General features: G+C 45.7%; 2 long non-coding RNA genes across 2 annotated transcripts in view; one reads left to right on the plus strand and one right to left on the minus strand.

Moving 5' to 3' along the window:
• LOC137301285 (uncharacterized) overlaps positions 1-24,640 on the plus strand; it is a 130,793-nt gene that overhangs the window by 45,411 nt on the left and 60,742 nt on the right. The gene's annotated exons all lie outside the window — the stretch shown is intronic.
• LOC137301284 (uncharacterized) lies at positions 203-22,777 on the minus strand. Its single transcript, XR_010958258.1, has 3 exons — positions 22,731-22,777; positions 11,962-12,045; positions 203-426 (listed from the first exon to the last, which is right to left on the minus strand). It is a non-coding gene; the product is annotated as an uncharacterized lncRNA (long non-coding RNA).

Raw genomic sequence — 24,640 nt, forward strand, 5'->3', positions numbered from 1 at the left:
GCACAGTCTAAAAATTAGAGCCAGACCTTTCAGGAGTGAGATTAGAAAACATTTCTACACACAAAGGGTGGTAGAAGTTTGGAACTCTCTTCCGCAAACGGCAATTGATACTAGCTCAATTGCTAAATTTAAATGTGAGATAGATAGCTTTTTGGCAACCAAAGGTATTAAGGAATATGGGCCAAAGGCAGGTATATGGAGTTAGATCACAGATCAGCCATGATCTTATCAAATGGCGGAGCAGGCACGAGGGGCTGAATGGCCTACTCCTGTTCCTATGTTCCTATGTGACTTGCTGGGGTTACTAACACATGGCACTGGGCAATAGAAGGAAATAGGTTCTTGTGATTATTTTGTCTTCACACGACGAGTCCTTGATCTTCACTGGCCTGTCAGACGAAGGCGGAGACGGAAAGCCCAGGCATTCTGTAACAACAACAACTTGCATTTAATATAGCGTCTTTAACGTGGTAAACGTCCCGATCCGTATAAGGAGATCTTCGGACTGGTGACAAAGAGGTAGGTTTAAACGAGCGTCTTAAAGGAGGAGAGAGGTGGAGAGGATTAGGGAGGGAATTCCGGAGCTTAGGGCCCAGGCAGCTGAAGGTGCGGTCAGCAACGGTGGAGCGAAGAAAATCGGGGATGGGCAAGAGGCCAGAATTGGAGGTGCGCAGAGATCTGGGAGGGTCGTAGGGCCGGAGGAGGTTACAGAGATAGGGAGGGGCGAGGCCATGGAGGGATTTGAAAACAAGGATGTAGAGAAGGCAAATTGGAGCAACAGTCAATCTTGGATACTGTCACAGCAAGCCGGTTACAGATTCCATTGATGATGGAACAATGCTTTGATCCAAGGAACCAAAAGGAAGAGAATTAACTAACGACTGGGAGGGGATGGAATGTAAATTTACACAAATGTAATTGCAGATTCCCATTTTGGAAGTGGACTTGAAATTTAAGGTATTCTGTGGTTGGACCAAGATTACATTTGGATCCAGACCTGTGTATAACAGAAACAATATGAAAACTCATCCCACTGGAGTGGTATTCAAAGTAACACAACTGAGCTCAGTGACCCTGAGCTAAGAAGTGGGAAAATTAACCAGCCTTCCCACTCCTGATCACTATCCAGTGACCCTTGCTGGACAGTGCATACATGTGGACACTGGGTGAGAATATGTACTGACTCAGCTGTGATACCCCCCACAGTAGAATAGTCTGTCATCACTCGCTGCCTGGGTTCATATGAAGAGTGACCACTTGGCAGAGATACCATGAGGTGATTGGTATCTGTGGACCCGTACCCAAGCAAGAATCAGCATCTTCAGGAGCAGAGCAACATTGGAGCAGGAGAAGTCCATTCAGCCCCTCGAGCTTGTTCCTCCGTTCCATTAGATTGTGGCTGATCTGCACCTCAACTCCATTTACCCGCCTTTGCTCCATGTTTCTTGATACCCTTACCCCAACAAAACTTTATCGATCTCAGCCTTGAGGAAGGTAGAAAAAGGGAGAAAATTGGGACTTTTTTTTAAAGAAAGAGAAAATAGTATAAATTCTTTGCCTTTTTCAAAATTACTCTTTAATAAGACAATATAATCATAGTATCACAGTAGGTACAGCAGAGGAGGAGGCCATTTGGTCCATCGTGCCTGTACTGGCTCTTTAAAAGAGCTATCCAATTAGTCCCATTCTCCTGCTCTTTCCCCATAGCCCTGGAAAATTTTTCCCTTCAAGTATTTATCTAATTCCCTTTTGAAAGTTATTATTGAATCTGCTTCCACCGCCCTGTCAGGCAGCACATTCCAGATCATAACAACTCGCTGAGTAAAAAAATGTTTCCCCATGTGGCCTCTGGCTTTTTTGCCAACCACCATAAATCTGTGTCCTCTGGTTACTGACCCTTCTGCCACTGGAAAAAGTTTTTCCTTATTTACTCTATCAAAACCGTTCATGATTTTGAACACCTCTATCAAATCTCCCCTTAACCTTTTCTGTTCTAAGGAGAACAATCCCAGCTTCTCCAGTCTCTCCACATAACTGAAGTCCCTCATCCCTGGCACCATTCTAGTAAATCTCTTCTGCACCCTCTCTAGGGCCTTTACATCCTTCCTAAAGTGTGGTGCCCAATATTGAACACAATTCTCCAGCTGAGGCCTAACCTTTGTTTTATAAAGGTTCAGCATAACTTCCTTGCTTTTGTACTCTATGCCTCTATTAATAAAGCCCAGGATCCTATATATTTTTTTAACAGCTTTCTCAACTTGTCCTACCCCCTTTAGAGATTTGTGTATATGCGCCCCCAGGTCTCTGTTCCTGCACCTCATTTAAAATTGTACCATTTAATTTATATTGCCTCTCCTCCAAATTGTATCACTTTACACTTCTGTGTGTTAAATTACATCTGCCACGTGTCTGCCCATTTCACCAGTCTGCCTATGTCCTCCTGAAGTCTGTTACTATCCTCCACATTGTTCACTACATTTCTGAGTTTTGTGTCATCTGCACACTTTGAAGTTATACCCTCATTACCCAAGTCCAGGTCATTAATATATATCAAAAAGAGCAGTGATCCTAATACTGACCCCGGGGGAACACCACTGTATACTTCCCTTCAGACTAAAAATCAACCGTTCACCACTACTCTCTGCTTCCTGTCCAATTTTGTATCCACGCTGCTACTTTCCCTTTAATCCCATGGGCTTTAATTTTGCTAACAAGTCTATTATGTAGTACTTTACCAAATGCCTTTTGAAAGTCCATATACTCAACATCAACCGCACTACCCTCATCAACCCTCTCCGTTACTTCATCAAAGAATTCAATCAAAGTTAGTCAAACACGATTTTCCTTTAACAAATCCATGCTGACTAGCAATGTATAATGTATTCTGATCTCACTGCCAGTCATTATCGTAAAGCTTGTTTGCACGTTATGTGACTTAATGTATTAGGTAGTTGTGGCCAGATGAGTTCTTTTTATCAATGTTGTATTGGAATCTGTGTTAGTTTTCTTGTTTGCAATACATATCCGTCCAGCTAAACAGGAATAATCAGAGTCACACAAACTGCAATACAACCCATCGAAGCACTGAATACCTCAGGCTGCTTGAATATTAGTGTTAATATGCTGGATGAGGCTCGAATATCACAAGGTTACCAACATTCCAACGTTTGGCAGGAGTCTCACCAGTGAGATTACAATCTTCTGTCCTCCCACTCAGGATTATGATCTGATGCCTCTCTGCGCCAATAATATCTGATGTTTCTCTTGATTTTTGTGGCTGGAGATGAAGATGAAGCAAGTGAACGCTGCGGAGGTGGGGCTATCTCAGCATTCATAGAGATAACAAAAGTCTTCCATTAAAATGATAGGCCCTGCTATGTTTGAATAGAGAATGATGGAATAGTCCTGTCTCAGTAGCCTGTTCCTGCTTTCTCGCACTCTATGCTGGGAGAACAAATGAGAAAAAGCTTGCAACAGTTCACGGGGAGGATGGCTGTGAATAGGGACTAAGAGAAGAGGGGGATAAGAGATGCTATAGCTAACAAAATGAGAGAGCAGTCTCGATGGGCCGACTGGCCCACTTCTGTTCCTAAGAGAAAGAAGAGAGACTAGAGCATAGAATAGAACCATAGAAGTTTACAACATGGAAACAGGCCCTTCGGCCCAACATGTCCATGTCGCCCAGTTTATACCACTAAGCTAGTCCCAATTGGGATTATTCTCTTTAGAGCAGAGAAGGTTAAAGGGAGATTTAATAGAGGTGCTCAAAATTATGAGGGGTTTTGATTAGAGTAAATAAGGACAAACTGTTTCCACTGGCAGGAAGATCGATAACCAGAGGACACAGATTTAAGATAATTGGCAAAAGAACCAGAGGGGAGATGAGGAGAATTTTCTTAACGCCGCTCGTTGTTATGATGTGGAACACACTGCCTGAAAGGGCGGTGGAAGCAAATTCAGCAGTAATTTTAAAAAGGGAATTGGATAAATACTTGAAAAGGAAAAATTTGCAGGGCTATGGGTAAAGGGCAGGGGAAGTAGGAAAAAGTGAATAGCTCTTTCAAAGAGTCGGCACAGGCACGATAGGCCGAATGGCCTCTTTGTGTGCCATATGATTCTAGGTACGTTAATGCTACTTGACTTGCCCCTGAGTCCCATGTCCGATGCAGCTTGCTGCATGTTTTTGGGCATGAGAAAATACCTTGGATACGTGGTTAGCAACTACAAACTACCCACTTTGAATTTGGCTGAGATCGGTGGTTTTGTCTAGGACAAGATGCCCTTTTTTTTCTCGTTGTGGAGTGGGGGGGGGGGTGGGTGGTGAAAATGACTCTCAGAGAACAAGGAATCAACCTGAAAGCTTAATTATGATAGATTATTGTAAATGGAGCCATTACAGGGAAACCGGAGAATTCTCTGTTGACTCCTGCAGTGATCCAGATGGTTTGACTTTACCTTCAGAATGTATTTTAAAATAATATTTCATTGATGTACTTTAATAAATAGGTCAGCCTGTGCTGCAGCCAAATCTGGGCCCCCTCAGGGGAGAAAGCTGATTTGGTTTCTCATGTGTCCAGGACTGTGAAATTTGAGCTTCCCTCTTTCCTTTGGGAAGAGGCAACTGCAAAGTGGGACAGATCCGTTCATCAACTTTTTTTGTATTCTTCAGCAAAGTTCCCTTCCTTTGGTCAAAATGTTCCCAGTGAGGAGTTTCCCCTGATGGGCAATGGCACCGTCCAATGTTGTCAGGAAAGACTGAACAGGCTGGGGCTCTTTTCTCCGGCTGGGGCTCTTTTCTCCAGCTGGAGCGTCAAGAACCAGGGGACATAGTCTCAGGATAAGGGGTTGGATAGTTAGGACTGAGATGAGGAGGAATTTCTTCACTCAGAGGATTTTGAATCTTTGAAATTCTTTACCCCAGAGGGCTGTGGGTGCTCAGTTGTTGAGTATATTCAAGGCTGAGATCGATAGATTTTTGGACTCTAAAGAAATCAAGAGATATGGGGACCGGGCGGGAAAGTGGAGTTGAGGGAGAAGATCAGCCATGATCTTATTGAATGGAGGAGCAGGCTCGAGGGACAGTATGACCTATTCCTGCTCCTATTTCTTACGTTCTTACAAGGCTGAGGGGTGACCTGATAGAGGTCTTTAAGATAATGAAAGGGTTTGATAGGGTAGACGTAGAGAAAATATTTCCACTTGTGGGAGTGTCCAAAACTGAGGGTCATAAATGTAAGATAGTCACTAATAAATCCAATAGGGAATTGAGGAGAAACTTCTTTACCCAAAGAGTGGTGAGAATGTGGAACTTGGTACCACAAGGAATAGTTGAGGCGAATAGTATAGATGCATTTAAGGGGAAGCAAGATAAACACATGAGGGAGAAAGGAATAAAAGGACATGCTGATAGGGTGAGATGAAGTAAGGAGGGCAGAGGCTCGCGTGGAGCATAAACACCGGCATAGACCTATTGGGCCGAATGGCCTGTTTCTGTGCTGTAGACCCGACGTAACTCGATGGGTTGCACCAAAGCCGTGCAGACCAGAAGATCCAAGGTTCCGTCGCGAATCTGTGCCAGGCCATCTGGTCTTAGCGAAGGCAGCACTCAGTTGCGCTACAGTTGGGCACTCTGGGCTAGGGACGGGGAAAGATATCAGCCGGGGTTCGTGCAGTGGGGGCTGTCGTTGAGGACAGGGTCAGGTTGTACCTTCAGGAGAAGTAGCCTGTCGACTGTCGCTGTATCGTCTCAGACATAAAGAGTGGGCATTTAGCACTTTCAACTTCGCGGGGGAGAGGGTCGTAAATCGGGCGTAATCGGATTGGACGCCCGTTATCCACCCCGTCCGATTTTCCAAAGGGCCCGAAGCTAAACATGCCCCTTTTCTGACATTGTCCCATTGATGCTTTGCTTGGCAGGAGTGGGGGGGAACTGTCTGAAAACCGAAGCAAAGGTTTTACGGTTTCACCCCACCATTGGCGGCTGTGCCTTCAGCTGTCTAGGCCCCAAGCTCTGGAATTCCCTCCCTAAACCTCTCCGCCTCTCTCTCCGCTTTTAAGATCCAACTTAAAACCCACCTCTTTGACCAAGCTTTTGGTCACCTGTCCGAATGTCTCCTTCTTTGGCTCAGTTTATGTCTGATTACGCTCCTGTGAAGCACCTTGGGACATTTTACCACATTAAAGGCGCTCAATAAATGCAAGTTGTTGCTGTTGAGTGCAACTTAACTGTGATGTCAGGTCCAATGAACAGAGATGTAGGAGGTTGTACTCACCAGGATTTATTTTTCTGTTTGCAAGCTAGAAATTCTTGCTGGTGATGCCTTGTTTAATGTAAAAGGAAATGAATGGGGTGTAGTGCTGAGCCATATTGGGGCATAATGCATTCACCTGTGATTATTTTCTCTATATTTTAATGGAGGCGTTTCCCCAATAGCTTGACGCATTCTTACACAGTGCAATTTTTCTTCTACATCGTTTTGCGGTCTGTCCCTTTAAATAGATGTGGATAGAGGTGCATGGTCATCAGAAATTACTGGTTTGCAAGCCACAAGTGCCTGTTTGCAGAGTATGTTCATATGTTCGTAAATGGGCAATAATTGATTTTTAAAAATTCGTTCATGGGATGTGGGCGTCGCTGGCGAGGCCGGCATTTATTGCCCCATCCCTAATTGCCCTTGAGAAGGTGGTGGTGAGCCGCCTTCTTGAACCGCTGCAGTCCGTGTGGTGAAGGTTCTCCCACAGTGCTGTTTGTTAGGGAGTTCCAGGATTTTGACCCAGCGACGATGAAGGAACGGCGATATATTTCCAAGTCGGGATAGTGTGTGACTTGGAGGGGAATGTGCAGGTGGTGTTGTTCCCATGTGCCTGCTGCCCTTGTCCTTCTAGGTGGTAGAGGTCGCGGGTTTGGGAGGTGCTGTCGAAGAAGCCTTGGCGAGTTGCTGCAGTGCATCCTGTGGATGGTACACACTGCAGCCACTGTGCGCCGGTGGTGAAGGGAGTGAATGTTTAGGGTGGTGGATGGGGCACCAATCAAGCCTGACCTTCCCTCCATCATAAGGTCAGAAATGCGGATGTTCACTGATGATTGCACAGTGTTCAGTTCCATTCGCAACCCCTCAGATAATGAAGCAGTCCGTGCCCGCATGCAGCAAGACCTAGACAACATCCAGGCTTGGGCTGATAAGTGGCAAGTAACATTTGCACCAGACAAGTGCCAGGCAATGACCATCTCCAACAAGAGCAAGTCTAACCACCTCCTCTTGACATTCAACGGCATTACCATTGCCGAATCCCCCACCATCAACATCCTGGGGGTCACCATTGACCAGAAACTTAACTGGACCAGCCACATAAATACTGTGGCTACAAGAGCAGGTCAGAGGCTGGGTATTCTGCGGCGAGTGACTCGCCTCCTGACTCCCCAAAGCCTTTCCACCATCTACAAGGCACAAGTCAGGAGTGTGATGGAATACTCTCCACTTGCCTGGATGAGTGCAGCTCCAACAACACTCAAGAAGCTCAACACCATCCAGGACACAGCAGCCCACTTGATTGGTACCCCATCCACCACCCTAAACATTCACTCCCTTCACCACCGGCGCACCATGGTTGTAGTGTGTACCATCCACAGGATGCACTGCAGCAACTCGCCAAGGCTTCTTCGACAACACCTCCCAAACCCGCGACCTCTGCCACCCAGAAGGACAAGGGCAGCAGGTACATGGGAACAACACCACCTGCATGTTCCCCTCCAAGTCACACACCATCCCGACTTGGAAATATATCGCCGTTCCTTCATCGTCACTGGGTCAAAATCCTGGAACTCCCTTCCTAACAGCACTGTGTGAGAACCTTCACCACATGGACTGCAGCGGTTCAAGAAGGTGGCTCACCACCACCTTCTCAAGGACAATTAGGGATAGGCAATAAATGCTGGCCCACATCGCATGAACTAAAAAAAAAAGTGGGCTGCTTTGTCCTCGATGGTGTCGAGTTTCTTGAGTATTGTTGGAGCTGCACTCATCCAGGCAAGTGGAGAGTATTCCATCACACTCCTGACTTGTGCCTTATAGATGGTGGAAAGGCTTTGGGGAGTCAGGAGGTGTCCAGGATCCAGGGACATATTAGGGTAAATTGTCTGGGACTTGGCACATAGCTGGAGTCTCACATGTCAGGAACGCTATTCAGAGGCTGAGTGAGTAGCACGCTTATCTTGAGTCAGAAGGTTCTGGGTTCAAGTCCCACTCCAGAGACTTGAGCACATAATCTAGACTGACTCTCCAGTGCAATGCTGAGGGAGTGCTGCACTGTTGGCGATTCCGTCTTTCAGATGAGACGTTAAACTGAGGCCCCGTCTGCCCTCTCAAGTAGACGTAAAAGATCCATGGCACTATTTGAAGACGAGCAGGGGAGTTCTCCCCGGTGTCCTGACCAATATCTATCCGTCAACCAACATCACTAAAGCAGATTATCTGGTCATTATCACATTCCTGTGTGTGGGAGCTTGCTGTGTGCAAATTGGCTGCTGGGTTTCCTTCATAGCAACAGTGAGTACACTTCAAAAGTATTTCATTGGCTGTAAAGCTCTTTGGGTCTTGAAAGGTACTATATAAATGCAAGATCTTTCTTTGTTTTAATAGATGTCCATGCACCCGATTTGGGGCATTCCCAATTTTTCGGCCATTAAAATTAATAACTGGAAAACCAGAAGCATCCCAAACCTAGGGCGGAAATGAGGCATATGGGCCAGAACCGTCGTAGATTTGATCCCTGAACTGCACTGTGGTAGCTGATCTCAGAAGGGTTTTGGTGAGACGTGCACTCAAATAGACATTGGTTAGGACAGGATTTAGCTCGATTAGGTTAGCAGAGGGACCTGGGGGTGCATATTCATAAATCTTTGAAGATGGCAGGACTAGGTGATAAGGCGCTTAAGAAAGCGTATGGGATCCTGGGCTTTATTAATAGAGGCGTAGAGTACAAAAGCAAGGAAGTTATGTTAATCATTTATAAATCACTGGTTAGGCCTCAGCTGGAGTATTGTGTTCAATTCTGGGCACCACCCTTTAGGAAGGATGTCAAAGCCTTGGAGAGGTGTACAGGAGAGATTGAATAGAATGGTACCTTAGAGCAGGGAAGGTTAAGGGAAGATTTAATAGAGGTGTTCAAAATTATGAAGAGTTTTGATAGCCTAAATAGGGAGTTACTATTGCCACTGGCAGGAGGGTCGGTAACCAGAGGACGCAGATTTAAGGTAATTGGCAAAAGAACCAGAGGGGAGATGAGGAGAATTGTTTTTTATGCAGCGGGTTGTGATGATCTGGAATGCGCTGCCTGAAAGGGCGGTGGAAGCAGATTCAATAGTAACTTTCAAAAGGGAATTGGATAAATACTTGAATGGGAAAAATTTGCAGGATTATGGGGAAAGAGCAAGGGGAGTGGGACTAACTGGATAGCTCTTTCAAAGAACCGGCACAGCCTTGGCGAGTTGCTGCAGTGCATCCTGTGGATGGTACACACTGCAGCCACTGTGCGCCGGTGGTGAAGGGAGTGAATGTTTAGGGTGGGCCGAATGGCCTCCTTCTGTGCTGTATGATTCTATGTCTTCTCAGAGTGCAGTTTTGTGTTGGGGCGAGGGACCAGGGTGTACGAGTCTCCAACTCGTGTCATGTAAGAGCCTTACAACGGGGGAGAAAGGAGACTTTCTGCCAGTCAGTCTGGGCTGGGTTTGAACCTGAGTCCCAGAGGTGAACTCACTATCTCACCGATTTACCTCCACCCCACTGGCTGTCCAGCTCCTGCTCTCGTTTGCTGCTCATCGACAAAGAGAGAGCTCTCTGCCCAATATATTTGGATGGAGATGATCCTCCAAGAAAAGACGAAGCCTGTTATTGAAAAACAATGTCAGCAGCAGACAATCACGTTAAGGGTTGTCAGAAATATGAATCTGACAGTGTAAAACCTTGGCCAGAACAGAGGGCCCTGATGGGGCGGGTGTTGCTGCACTGCTATCACAGGCTGGAGGGGCTTTGGAGCAGCGTGTGCTGTCAGAGCATGAGAGATGTGCTTATTACAGTGGGATTGAGGCCTCCCAGAGCGTAGACAATGGTGTCAACAGCAGCAATTTGTCAAAGAATTTCCTGAAGCCACTGAGACGTACAAATGTGGAGCTGACTGCGGTACTTGTGGGGGAGCGTGCGAGTGAGTGTGTGCCTGAGTGTGAACATGTGAGTGTGTGTCTGAGTGTGAATGTGTGTGTGTCTGAGTGTGAACATGTGAGTCTGCCTCTGTCTATTCTGTATCTCTGTTTGCTTTTGTACTTGATGGTGTATTAATTTACAAGAATGATACCAGAACTGAGAGGGTACAATATCAGGAAAGACCAAACAGGCTGGGGCTCTTTTCTTTAGAAAAGAGAAGGTTGAGGGGGTGACCTGATAGAGGTCTTTAAAGTTATGAAGCGGTTTGATAGGATAGATGTAGAAAAGATGTTTCCACTTGTGGGGGAGTCCAAAACCAGAGGTCATAAATATAAGATAATCACTAATAAATCCAATAGGGAACTCAGGAGAAACTTCTTTACCCAGAGAGTGGTGAGAATGTGGAACTCGCTCCCACAAGGAGTGATTGAGGTGAATAACATAGATGCATTTAAGGGGCAGCTCGATAAACACATGAGGGAGAGAGGAATAGAAGGATATGTTGATAGGGTGAGATGAAGTAGGGAGGGAGGAGGCTCGTGTGGAGCATAAACACCAGCACGGACCAGTTGGGCCGAATGGCCTGTTTCTGTGCTGTACATTCTCTGTAATTTGTCTGTGTGTATATGTACATTTTACCACCCAAGTCATATGCTGAATTTACACTGAATAATGAGCTTTCAAACCACATTTAATAAAAAGGAATAAAAGAAGGAGGGGTTCAAGGCTGACAGAACACTGCAGGATACTCCTGTTAATTCAACGTTGCATTAATTCAAATTATCTATTCATTTATATTTTTATTGTCACCAAAAACCTTGTATCTGCCTTATTCACATTGCTTAACTGCAATTACTGGATATTTCAAACTGCTTGACAAAAAAAAAATGGGGGTGTTCTGTGTAAATTTATAATGTAGGAAGAAGCTGATTGCAGGCTAATCCTATTAATTCAGTAAAATGTTTGTAGTAAAACATTTAAATTACCCAGTAATTTGAATTAAGCAACTTTGAATTAACAGGAGTATCAATATAATGGAGTGTGTCAGTGCTGAACCAGAGGGAATGAACAAAGCTGAGGTAGGCCTGCAGTCAATATCATGTAGAATATCTAATATAAATGTATGTGTTTGTATTATATATATATATATACGTGTATATATACGCAGAAGTGCCCACCTCAAACAGGCAAGAGGTACTTGGGGGAGATGAGGAGAGTTTTTTTTACGCAGCGAGTTGTTCTGATCTGGAATGTGCTGCCTGAAAGGGCGGTGGAAACAGATTCAATAATAACTTTCAAAAGGGAATTGGATAAATACTTGAAAGGGAAAAGATTGCAGAGCTACGGGGGAAAGAGCAGGGGGGAGTGGGACTAATTGGATAGCTCTTTCAAAGAGCCGGCACAGGCACGATGGGCCGAATGGCCTCCTTCTGTGCTGTAAGATTCTATGTTTCTTCGGAAGCACAGTATGAAGTGCATGACAGAAGGTTTGCCAGGAGTGTTGCGCAGTCACCATACCTCACTGGCCTCAGTTTAAATCTACACCCAGAGCTATGCTAATGAGCTGACCGTTAGGTGCAAACAGTACACATTCTAAAACCCACCACATTCAGCTCCAAACTCTGCCCATAGTGAAAATTCTGGGCCACGTATGACATAATCTGTGGTTTATATAACATAGAATCTGCAGCTTATTGGAGAGAATGGGGTGTGATGTATTTGCCAATGATCCACCGTGGGTGAGATCCTTCTAATACAGTACCTGTCCTGTGATACTGTTGGCCTTCCATTTCTCACAATCAGCTTCATTATCCTTTCCACGGTATCTCACCCCCTTGGACTGCAGCTAAGAAAAGAAAAAGGAACATTGTTTTAGTGGAAATAAGCAACGCACACGTCCTTACTAAAGAAGAGCAATAGGGCTGGCAGTGTGCCTCAATCAGTCAGTCAATCCTTCGCACGCGCATGTGAATGCACGTGGCTCTGTGTGTGTGTGAGTACGTGTGTGTACGAGTACGTGTATGTGCGAGTACGTGCACGCGCAGGCTCTGCTAACTTGCTGAGATCTCTCGGGAGGTTTGCAGGTGCAGATTATGATGTGAACAGATGATCTCAGGTCTAACCTGCAATCGGTGGTGAGTTATCGGAGCCAATCCGTGACTGCTGCTGTGGAGGCTCAACAATCAGATTCAATGCCCCTTAACTAGGGCGGGGAAAATCAGCCAGGGTTACACGCTGCTGGAGGTCAATCTTTGTCTTCAGTGCAACAGTGAGGCCAACAGAAAGAACTTGTGAAAGAACTTTCATTTCTGTAGTGTCTTTCACAACCTCAGGATGTCCCAAAATGCTTTTACAGCCAATGAAGTAAAGTCACTGTTGTAACGTAAGAAATGTGGCAGCCAATTTGCACACAGCAAGATCCCACAAACAGCAATGTGATAATGACCAGATAATCTGTTTTGGTGATGTTGGTTGAGGGTTAAATATCGGCAAGGAGTCCCCTGCTCTTCTTCGAATAGTGCTATGGGATCTTTTACGTCCACCTGAGAGGGCAGACGGAGCCTCAGTTTAAAGTCTCAAGCGAAAGACGGCACCTCTGACAGTGCAGCGCTCCCTCAGTACTGCACTGGGAGCGTCAGCCTAGATTTTGTGCTCAAGTCTCTGGAGTGGGGCTTGAACCCACGACCTTCTGACTCAGAGATAAGAGTGCTACCCACTGAGCCACAAAGCGCATGTGAACGCTGGTGAGGATAGGATCGAGCTCGGCTGTAATGCACTCCATGGTCAAATCGCCCATGGGCTCTCAATGTCTAGTCTCTCACATAAAGAATAGCTGCTTGGGCAAAGGAGCAGTGTCAGCACGTTCAGGGGAGAAGAGGAGAAAAATATTTTCAAAAATGGTGTTGCAATCCATAAAATGTTTAAAGTCTGTCATCCTGCAACATCAGTCGGATTATGTGGAATTTTTTTTGACACTGGTACTTGGTAAACCTGAATTCCAGTTTAACATTGGAGTCTTTGGTCACTATTGAAATGTATAAATGCCCCTTTCTGGTTGCTTTGCAAACCACCAGTCCTCTCTTAAACGAGCTGACACTACAAAACTATTTCTTTTCTTCTTCTTCTTTGAGAGAGAGCATTGATACTGGAGGGGTTCTCAATTACACACGGTACTTGCAGATCAATCAAGCCTCGCTAGAAAGAACCAGACAGTGCACGCTTTCAAAAATTGTCTCTCAAGTGCTGGAGTGATGGGGAGCGCAGGAGAGCAGGTGTTAAACTGTCCCTTGCCTGTCGCTGATGGTACTTTGCAATGGAGTGAGATGTGTTAGCTAACGCACAGCCATGGAGATTGATGAGTGCTCTCCCTGGTACAGGGAGCTTCATGAAAGAACAACGAGTCGACAGAAAGACAGAGAAATCCCCCCCCCCCCCGCAAATAAAGAACAACGCATCCAGAAAAATTAGTTTTGTTGTTGACAGTTTGTGGAATTGATGTGAGAATGTGTGACAGGCAAGCCTTCAGCTAGCAAGCGAGAGTCTTTCTCTGATGAAATTATTTGATTCGCTAAAGGTTGGACATCTGGCTATGAGGAGCAAACAGTCCAGAACTTCACAGGGTACAGTCTTTTATATTTATTTATTATGCATCTGCAAAAATGATAAGCAAAAGAGTACAAATACTTTTACTTTATTACTATTGGTCCAGTCGATTTTAAAATTCTTATTCTTGCGTCCAAATCCTCCATGGCCTCGCCCCCCTCCCTATCTCTGTAACCTCCTGCAGCCCTACAACCCTCCGAGATCTCTGCGCTCCTCCAATTCTGGCCTCTTGCACATCCCCGATTTTAATCACTCCACCATTGGCGGCCGTGCCTTCAGCTGCCTAGGCCCTAAGCTCTGGAATTCCCTCCCTAAACCTCTCCGCCTCTCTCTCCTCCTTTAAGACGCTCCTTAAAACCTACCTCTTTGACCAAGCTTTTGGTCACCTGTCCTAATATCTCCTTATGTGACGCAGTGTCAGATTTTGTTTGGTAATCGCTCCTGTGAAATGCCTTGGGATGATTTAATACATTAAGGGCGCTATATAAATGCAAGTAGTTGTTGTTGTTGTTGTTGTTGTTCTTGAGCATTTTCATTATTTGTTTAAAGGAAATTATTTTACTACCGTGCCAGAACAGCGAGGCAGCATTTAAAGGGGCTGTGTCAACTTGCAAGTCAGTTTAACCCAAACATCTGTAAATGCATCACCACGACAACGGTTGGGGTTGCTGTATGAATTTTATCTGGCATTTGATGGACTGTTTTTTTTCTAATTAGTTCCCCTCTTCTGAAAGTGCTGACTTTCGCTGGTGTACATATTGCACAGAAGGAGGCCATTCGGCCCACCGTGTCTGTGCTGGATCTTTGAAAGAGCTATCCAACTAGTCCCACTCCCTTGCTCTTTCCCCATTGCCCTGCAAATTTTTCTTTTTCAAGTATATATTCAATTCCCTTTTGAAAGTTATTATTGAATCTGCTTCCACCGCCCTTTCAGGCAGTGCATTCCAGATCATAACAACTCACCGCGTAAAAAATTTTCCCCTCATCCCCCTCTGGTTCTTTTGCTAATTACCTTAAATCTGTGTCCTCTGGTTACCGACCCTCCTGCCAGTAGAAACAGTTTCTCCCTATTTACTTTATCAAAAACCTTCATGATTTTGAACACCTCTATTAAATCTCCCCCTTAACCGTCTCTGCTTTAAGGAGAACAATCCCAGCTTCTCTGGTCGTTCCACATAACTGAAATGTAAAGTCATTTACTCAAGGATTCAAAATTAGCGAGGGATAATGGCCTGGAATTTTATCCTTCTGACTGAGAGTTGAGAGTGCTACCCACTGAGCCATGGCTGACTCCCCATGAAGAAGGGTCCTTGGGCGATCCACCAGAGAGCTCCTGGCTCCTGTGGAGCTGTACCCCGGCGAAAGTCAGATCTTTCAGGAGAAGAGGGGAGCTAATTGGAAAAATACGCTCCATCCAATGCCAGTCACTGGTGTCCCTCGGCACTACTACTTTTGATTACAGTCAGTCAAACTGATTTGATAGAACAAGATAGGAACATAGGAAGAGGAGGAGGCCATTCAGTCCCTCAAGCCTGTTCCGCCATTCAATTAGATCATGGCTGATCTGTATCTTAACTCCATCTACCCACTTTGATTGCGTAACCCTTGATGCCCTTGCCTAACGAAATTCTGATGAAGATGAATAGGTCAATCCGCAGACTTTCTCTGATTTGGCCCAAGCATTTGGGGTTGGTGTCTCGGTAGCAAGGTTTTGAGGTAGAGGAGGCTTGAGAGGCATCTGCCCTTCTTTCACCACCGTGCCCCTCAGCGAGTGCTCAATCAACACAACAGATCATTTCCCAGTCTGGGTCCTGGCAGCCAGGAGATAGACCGACCAAGGCGATGTCTTTCAGGAAACATTCGAAAAACAAAACCTGTTTAATTGTCCCATTTGGCCCTCAAGGTTACCATGCGAGGGAGGGAGGGAGGCTGAATCTGCAAATGGCTGAAAGGAAGATCAGATAGCGGAGCATATATCTGGGTGGCAAGAGATCTTTCTTTAGAAAATTCCTTTTGGCATTGTGGGATGGCCTTTGTGACAGGCCATTGAAATTCATTGTCAGCTCCTGACCTGCTCAGTCTTCTGTCTCCGTAATGAATGAGAGGCAAGGAGACAGCAAGTGCTTTCGGGTTAGACTCCAGCATAAATCAACTGCACTTTCTTCCATTTTCTCTTCTGTGTGCGGTGAATGAATATCTAAAGCACTCAGATGGATTCTATATTCATAGGTATTGGAGTCATGAGCTGATTTTAAAAAAAAATTCAAAGTTTGCATTTACATTTTTTTCCTACATCCGGCCCTTTAACTTCCGCACAGTTTAGTTGCTTCTTAAATTAAAACTGCTGGAATCTGCAGCGAGAGATTTTTTTCTGTGATTTTAAAAACAAACAAAAAGAAATGTCTTTCTTCAGTCGTAAATATAAGATAAAGAAAAGAAAGATCTTGCATTTATGTAACGCCTTTCACAACTTCAGGACGTCCCCAAGCGCTTTACAGCCAGTGAAGTATTTTTTTGAAGTGTAGTCACTGTTGTAATGTGGGAAACGCGGCAGCCAGTTTGCGCACAGCAAGATCCCACAAACAGCAATGAGATAATGACCACAAAACTTTCCAGGAACTGACTTGAACAGCGTTACCCCATGTAAAATAAAAACGTGGTCATGCCAGCGTTAAGATATCGCCAATCAGACCATCTCAGTCGGGGTGAAAAAAGATGGAGCTCTGTTTTTTTTTTAAGAAAATCAGACTTTTGAGCCCCAATTTTAACCTAACCCACCCGACGAGAGCAGGGCGGGGAGTACGGATCAGGTGCCTGTTTCACACCATGCCCGGTGTCAATGCAGTGAAAAATTGAGCGAGCTGTAAAACAGGCATCCGACCCGAACCCAGCTTATTCTCGCCGGGATTGGGTTAAGACCGGGGCTTTGGTATCTGGTCTTTACAGAGAATTACATAGAATTTACAGCACAGAAACAGGTAATTCAGCCCAACTCTGTGCTGGTGTTTATGCTCCACGCGAGCCTCTTCCCACCCCTCTTCATCTAACCCTATCAGCATAACCTTCTATTCATGTGCTTATCTAGCTTCCCCTTAAATGCATCCAAACTATTCGCCTCAACCACACTCTGGGTAAAGAAGTTAAATTTCAACAACAACAACTCGCATTTATATAGCACCTTTAACATAGTAAAACGTCCCAAGACGCTTCACAAGAGCGTAATCAGACAGAATTTGACTCCGAGCCACATAAAGAGACAGGCGACCAAAAGCTTGGTCAAAGAGGTAGGTTTTAAGGAGCGTCTTAAAGGAGGAGAGAGAGGTGGAGAGGCGGAGAGGTTGAGGGAGGGAATTCTGGAACTTGGGGCTTAGACGGCTGAAGGCACGGCCGCCAATGGTGGAGCGATGAAAATCGGGGATGCGCACGAGGCCAGAATTGGAGGAGCGCAGAGATCTCGGAGGGTTGTGGGGCTGGAGGAGGTTACAGAGATCAGTGCCAATGACAGTTCATCTTAATACGCCCAAACTTTCTTCTCCCAACTACACCTGAGGATGTGGCAGCATTCAATTGTTTTACATCCTAATTTGACACCCGTTTCTGTAAAGCTCAGGAAATTTATGTTAGTGTTCAAACCAAAAGGACCTTTTCCGTTGTTTCATGTTTAATGCTGGTTGGCCAACAGCTGGAGGTGAAGAATTGGAGGAAGCCAGGTTTTGCCTGTGTTTGGAAATATAAATAAGGCCAGTGACCTTTCACCCCCTCCTTATGTGGTAAGGCGAATACAGAAAAAAGAGTGTGTGTGTGTGTGTGTGTGTGTGTGTGTAAGAGTGTGAGTGTGTGACAGTGAAGGAATGTGTGAGTGTGTGTTAGTGAATGAGTGACAAATTGTGTGCAAGACTGAGAGTATGAGAGTGAGACGGTGAGAGATTGAGAAAATGTGTGTGTAAGACAGTGTGAGATAGAGAGTGTGAGAGAACATGAAAGGGAGAGAGTGAGAGTGAGTCTGTGTGAGAGGAAACACTCTGGGAGCTTGTTGAGGGTGTAATGGCCACACAGTGTAGGACCGTGCTACCTGTGGTTAACTAGGTGAGCCACACAGATAGCTGCAGTAATAATTGTGTGTGGGACTCTTCCATCAGGAGTGTGATATGGGAGCAGCTTCGGGAGGCTCTTGCTCTTTTGTACAAGTGGTGCGACTGCCTTGCCACTTACAGTAGCTTTCACTGCGACCTGTTTAACCATTTGGGTGCTGCATTTCGCCCCATCCACCTCCTATCCCACAGTCTGTTTACTGTTCTCCATCTAACAGAAAATAAGATAAATAACATTTACTGGTCGCCAACTGGGGCAGAGTTGAAACTAGCAGAGGCAGAGCTGGAGGACGCAGTCTTGTAAAAAAATAAATATATATTATCCTGTTTGCTCACGGCTAAAGGATTAGCTCTGTTAAACAGCAGGGACAGACAGTCCCAGAGCGTTCGGTCTGCGGCAGCACGTTATTCTCCATGATGTCCCTCACCCACCGAGACCAGCTTTTCACTTTCACATTTTATCAGTGATTCAAATGCAAATGGGGGTCAGGAGATGAGATGGTTCTCACATAAACTTGAATCTCCTGATGAATGCCGCCCCTGTTAGCCATTGTCCGCTGGAGAGAGAGGGAGAGAGAGAGAAAAGACATAAGCCGGGAGACGTGAACCCCAGCAAGGATATTAAGAAGGCATCTGAGTGACCTGGCAGAGGCAAGATTGGAAAGGGAGAGTCCCTGCACCAGATGGTCTGCTTGGAAAGGTTTTCTCTGTGGCAGCTTAGTAACAAGCCTGCCTTTTGCCTGCGTTTGTCACAATATTTGAGGGCAGGAGACTAGTTAAACCAGAATTATAGATTCGTCGGCCTTTTGTGTTGTTACAAAGAGCGGTGTGGTGTGAGTTTCAGCCCTCCCCACCCCGACTGATCCAAACGCGGCAGACATGATAAATCAGCCTCCCTAAGCGCATTCCTGCCAGGTCAATGAGGCTTTCTCTCTCTCTCTCTCTCTTGCACGGCTGCCTCTCAAATACTCCGCAGCGATGCAGTCAGTGTCCGGACCATCCCCGCTGCAGTCTGGGGTCGGCCAGTGTTGGCCAGGCTGCCTTTAAAAGCGAGGTTCCAGAGGAGCGTTCGTGAGATCTCCGCACTGCACATTGGACCAGCCCCGCGGCTGGTGTTGTTGTCGTTTGTTTTATTAATGTATCGCAGTGAAAAACAAATGTACCGTTTCTGTCATTCAAAATTAAAACAATACAAACTGTTGGAAGCAGTCCAAAAAAAAACTCGCCCATCAAATGAAGGGCAGTTTATTTCTGGGAACTTACCAAGTGACAGAGAGAGAGAGAGAGAAATAGTTTAAGGGGGAGGGAGAGAATTGAGCAGAAATAAAGAAAAGGATAGGGAGAAACAGAGAGAGAGAGATGGGGAGGAGCAGAGGGAGAGGGAAAGAAACGGGGAGAGAAATAAGAGGGAGATAGCGACAGGGAGACGAGGAGAAACTTGGTGAAATGGGGGAGAGGGAGAAAGGGTCAGCGAGAAACAGCAAGAGTGAGAGATGGAGAAACAGAGAATTGGGGAGAAAAGTAGAGAGGGAGCGAAAAATAGACAGGAAGAAACAGAGAGATGGTAAGAAAACAGTGACAAGAAAGAACACAGAGGGAGAGGGAGCTAAGGAGGGAGGAAGAATTGAAGATTTATGGGTCCAGAGAGAGCAAGGAAGCTGGAGGGCAGATAGAGAAAGATGGCAGAGGCAATGGGAGTCGGTGGGACAGAGAGGGAGAGGTGGGGAGAGGCGATTGAAGCAGAGAGACGGAGAGAAAGAGTAAGAAAAAAATGCAGAGAGATGGAGACAGATAGCGAGCAATAGATTCTGTCATGAATAATACCCCATCCCCATCCAATCAAGACAAAGAAATGTTGAAAGTGTGTTTGAAGGAATATGGAATATGCACCCGCCCTGTCTCTCTGCCACTTGTCTCCAATGTCGCTGCTATTAAGAGTCTGAATCGTAATGCATGAGATCAATAGGTGAAACGTGAACTCGGGGGTTAAGTGTAAATATAGACAGGCATTCTGCGTTTATTTTATTTATACTTTGGTTCTCCCGACACCTATTTTTAAAAAAATAACTCTGATCTGCTACCTTGTTCATTTCAAACCCCCCCCCCCCCCGGGGGGGTCTGGAGGATTGCGTTTCTTTCGGGGGAGGAGTGGGTGGGGAGAGACTATGAACAGGTTATTGATAGTGTTATCAAGCAATTTGACATTGATGCTGAGAAGGATAAAGAGAGATTACACCCAGATGGATTTTTGTTGCGTTCGCTGCAGGTTTAATTTCCCCGCCCGTCAGGCAAACCCCCAGAGGGGGCTTCACTTTAAAACCGATGGTAAAGAAATCCGGACCCGAGTGGAGATTTTAAACTTCCTTCCCTGCAGCTCTAACTCATGGGACTCTGAGGGAGACGCGTTCTTTTGGTGTGTTTGTCTCGCTCTCTACATTGCAGAATCCCCTTTTTCTTTCAAGCATGTCCCTTTGTTCAATGTCCAGCTCCCCCCTTTTCTCTCCCTCTCCCAGCCCAGTCCCCTGAATGTTTAATCTCTGCTGTCACGTTCATGGCTGGGGCGAGTCAGCGAATTAATAAAGTACAGAAATGCAAAGCTTTTCTTATTGCATTTCATCGATCTGACTGCGGTGCCGCTAATTGAAGGCAGGTGTATGATGGATGCGTCTACTCGGCACCCGGGATTTGTTAGCATAGGGGCTGGAGAGAGAGAGAGAGAGAGAAAAGGTGAGGGAGAAAGAGAGAGAGAGAGAAAATGTGAGGGAGAAAGAGAGAGAGAGAGAAAATGTGAGGGAGAAAGAGAGAGAGAGAGAAAATGTGAGGGAGAAAGAGAGAGAGAGAAAAGGTGAGGGAGAAAGAGAGAGAGAGAGAGAAAATGTGAGGGAGAAAGAGAGAGAGAAAAGGTGAGGGAGAAAGAGAGAGAGAGAGAAAATGTGAGGGAGAAAGAGAGAGAGAGAAAATGTGAGGGAGAAAGAGAGAGAGAGAGAAAATGTGAGGGAGAAAGAGAGAGAGAGAAAATGTGAGGGAGAAAGAGAGAGAGAGAGAGAAAATGTGAGGGAGAAAGAGAGAGAGAGAGAGAAAATGTGAGGGAGAAAGAGAGAGAGAGAAAATGAGGGAGAAAGAGAGAGAGAGAAAATGTGAGGGAGAAAGAGAGAGAGAGAAAATGTGAGGGAGAAAGAGAGAGAGAGAGAAAATGTGAGGGAGAAAGAGAGAGAGAGAGAAAATGTGAGGGAGAGAGAGAAAAGATGAGGGGGAGACAGAGAGAGAGAAAGGGTGAGGGAGAGAGAGAAAGGGTGAGGGAGAGAGAGAAAAGATGAGGGAGAAAGAGAGAAAAGGTGAGAGAGAAAAGGTGAGGGAAAAGAGAGAGAGAGAAAAGGTGAGGGAGAAAGAGAGAAAGGAGAGAGAGAGACAGAAAATATGAGGGAAAGAGAGAGAGAGAGAGAGAGAGAAAATGTGAGGGGGAGACAGAGAGAGAGAGAAAATGTGAGGGAGAAAGAGAGAGAAAATGTGAGGGGGAGACAGAGAGAGAGAGAGAAAGGCTGAGGGAGAGAGGGGAGACAGAGAGAGAGAAAGGGTAAGGGAGAGAGAGAGAGAGAAAAGATGAGGGAGAAAGAGAGAAAAGGTGAGAGAGAGAAAAGGTGAGGGAAAAAGAGAGAGAAAAGGTGAGGGGGAAAGGAGAGAGAGACAGAAAAGATGAGGGAAAAAGAGAGAGAGAGAAAAGGTGAGGGGGATTCAGGGAGAGAGAGAAAAGGTGAGGGGGATTCAGAGAGAGAGAAAGCACTCGGTGACCGAAGGCTTTGTGTGGAATGAATTATTTGTTTCTCGCTTTCCCTCACGGTCGGTATTTGCAGAGGCTTCAGCTCATGAACCGGGGCCATTTCTACCTAATAATCAAGTTCCCGAGTGCGCTTTATATATATATATATATATATGTGTGTGTGTGTGTGTTTAAACATTTAACACACCAGCTCTCTGCATCCGACTGCAGCGTGGCTGTGATTATTTGCCTTTCCAGTGCAGGGAGTAGCTCATGGGCGACACTTGTTCATCTTTACATTAAACAATATAGAGGCAGCATCGCGCTGGGTGCAGGTAACTTGCAGTTAAAATAAGCGCCATAAGAATCTTTTTGATATTAAAAATGCTGCACTTGGGATAGATTTTAATTTGTAACAGAACATTGCTGACTGTGGTTTATGTTGATTAATGCCTTCAAACCGTATGAGCAAATGAAGTTCAGGGGTAAAGGGTTTTTCCGTTCCGGGGGACCTGGTAGCATTAGCTGCGATGGGACAGAGCCGAATATTTTCTGATGGTGTGAACTATAAAACTGCCTCGGTCCGCGCTGAGTCTCCAGCAGCAGTTAAGGATTGATCGCCAGCCAGCTGCTCAATTAGATTTGCTCTCAGACATGGCAAAAAAAGTTCAGGTGTGACCCTGTCATTAGCCCTGCTCCACTGACAGGGAAACTCTTCATTCAATCATGGGTTACAAGACTTTCCCTCTGCCTGTCTGGCTCTCTTTTTCTAAACTTCCCTCTCCCCATTCTTCCCCCTTCCCCTCCTTACATCCCTTTCCCCCTTCCCCTCCTTACATCCCTTTCCCCCTTCCCCTCCTTACATCCCTTTCCCCCTTCCCCTCCTTACATCCCTTTCCCCCTTCCCCTCCTTACATCCCTTTCCCCCTTCCCCTCCTTACATCCCCTTCCCCTCCTTACATCCCTTTCCCCTTCCCATCCTCCCATCCTTTCCCCCTTCCCCTCCTCCCATCCTTTCCCCCTTCCCCTCCTCCTCCCTTTCCCCCCTTCCCCTTCCTGACTTAACAAGGAGTTACTTACGATTATGAATTCAACAGTGGAATATGTCTCATTACACTGACATGCCATAATTAGCCCCAAGGAAGGTGAGTCACCGAGAGTCCGGTCAGGGTCTGTACGTGACCCAGGCGCTGTATTATTTCCACCTTTGTTCTTCAGTCGGGTTCCTGAGCTATTGCTGACTAATTGTTAGTTGTGATAAAGGCTATAGGCTGCTGGATTCCAGATGTGTGCAGACGTGTGCCTGATCCAAACATTACAACACACTGAACTTGGGGCTGAAAGTCTTCCAACTAACCCAGATGTGATGAGCGTTTCAGGACAGCGTTCAAAGGAAAGACAGAGAGAGAGAGAGAGACAAAAAGAGAGTACGCGTAAAGTTAGAATGCGTTTTTCCAAAGACCTGAAGTCGTCAGAAGCGACGGATGATTTGAATCTTTTTTTTGTTTTGGCGGTGGGGTGGGGGTGTAGGGGGGCGGTGGGAGGGGGGTCGGCAGGATTCTACAGATTGTACGGAAAAACAAAACCCCACCCCAGCCAAAGGTGAGAGCCCATGTGATCTTAGACTGAATTCTTTTTAATAAATGTCTTTGTCCAGCCTTGCGAGGGCAGACTCGCTCTTGAATGCAAGTGTCACAGTAGGAGGGAGGGCTCAGGGTTCAGCTCCTGTATAGACAAAGCCACGGTTGTCCCTTTTGTCTCCTGTTCTTTTCGTTTCCCCTTTGCGTCTCTTAAGTGCCATCCTTGTCACTGGTCTGGGGAACAGAGAGAGAGGGAGGGGGAACAGAGAGAGTATGTGTGTGTTTGAATGTGTATATATAAATGTGTGTGTATTATGGTCAGAATATGGTGAGAGTCTGTAATGCATTCATCCTGCACTGTTATGATAAATAGACTGCTAATGCATTCTTCAATTTAGGAATTAAGAAGCTCTGTTTGTGTCTTGTCTGATCGACTTGCCACCATCAGAATGCGATCTGCTTGGGACAGGGTCCTTGCTTCTGCCCGCGACAGTGAGAGTCTATCAGTGCGACTGTCTGAGAGCGTGGGTCAGGGGGCTGGGGAAACTTCCAGCAGTGGAATGACTTGGAACCAGCGTAAGAGATCACAAATACTCGGGCATAAAGTGCTCATTATGGGTGTAAACTCACATTCGCTTATAAATTCCGCGGTCTTTTTGCACTATTTCATTTAATCCTGCCCAGATCCAGCTGTTATCTGGGCGGATATCGTGCGGAAACTCGACCTCCCCCGCCCCCCCCCCCCCCCCCCACCCCCACAAAGGTGATTGTTGTTTGAAAACGATCTCGCGTCTGTGGACAACCGCAGATCCACGGAGAGAGAGAAAAACAAAGACATTTATACCGCAAAGAGCTGGCATTTCTGCTCGCACTGCGAGATTTCTTTTTAAGGCAAAATAAAGATCAAATTAAGGTCTTTTTTTTTATGTTCTCAAGAATTGAACCTATTAATTTTTACGCGTATGTGTGTGAAAGAGAGAGCGAGGGGGGAAACCAGGGTTAGAGTGAACAGGAAGATGGGGAATGTGCGATTTGAGATGGAATTCACACAAAGGGCAGTGGAATTCTGGAAAACTCTTCCCCCAAAAAGCTGTTGAGGCCGGAGGTCAATTGAAAATGTCCAACCTGAGATCGGTAGATTTTTGTCAGGCAAGGGTATTAAGAGTTACAGAACCAAAGCGGGTAGATGGAGTTAAGATACAAATCAGCCATGGTCTCATTGAATGGCGGGAGTGACTCGATGGGCTGAACGGCCTCCTTTTGTACCTATGTTCTAATGAATTGGTATGCAGTTAAAATTTAATTTTGAGAAATTAAACGTTATTTTCAGGCGATGAAATTTTAATTTTGCCTTAAAAACCATTGATTATAATTAAAGTCTGATTTGTAAAACGCTGCTTGCTTGTGGCA

The sequence above is a fragment of the Heptranchias perlo genome, chromosome 33 (genome assembly GCF_035084215.1).
Source record: "Heptranchias perlo isolate sHepPer1 chromosome 33, sHepPer1.hap1, whole genome shotgun sequence".
Classification (NCBI taxonomy): Eukaryota; Metazoa; Chordata; class Chondrichthyes; order Hexanchiformes; family Hexanchidae; genus Heptranchias; species Heptranchias perlo.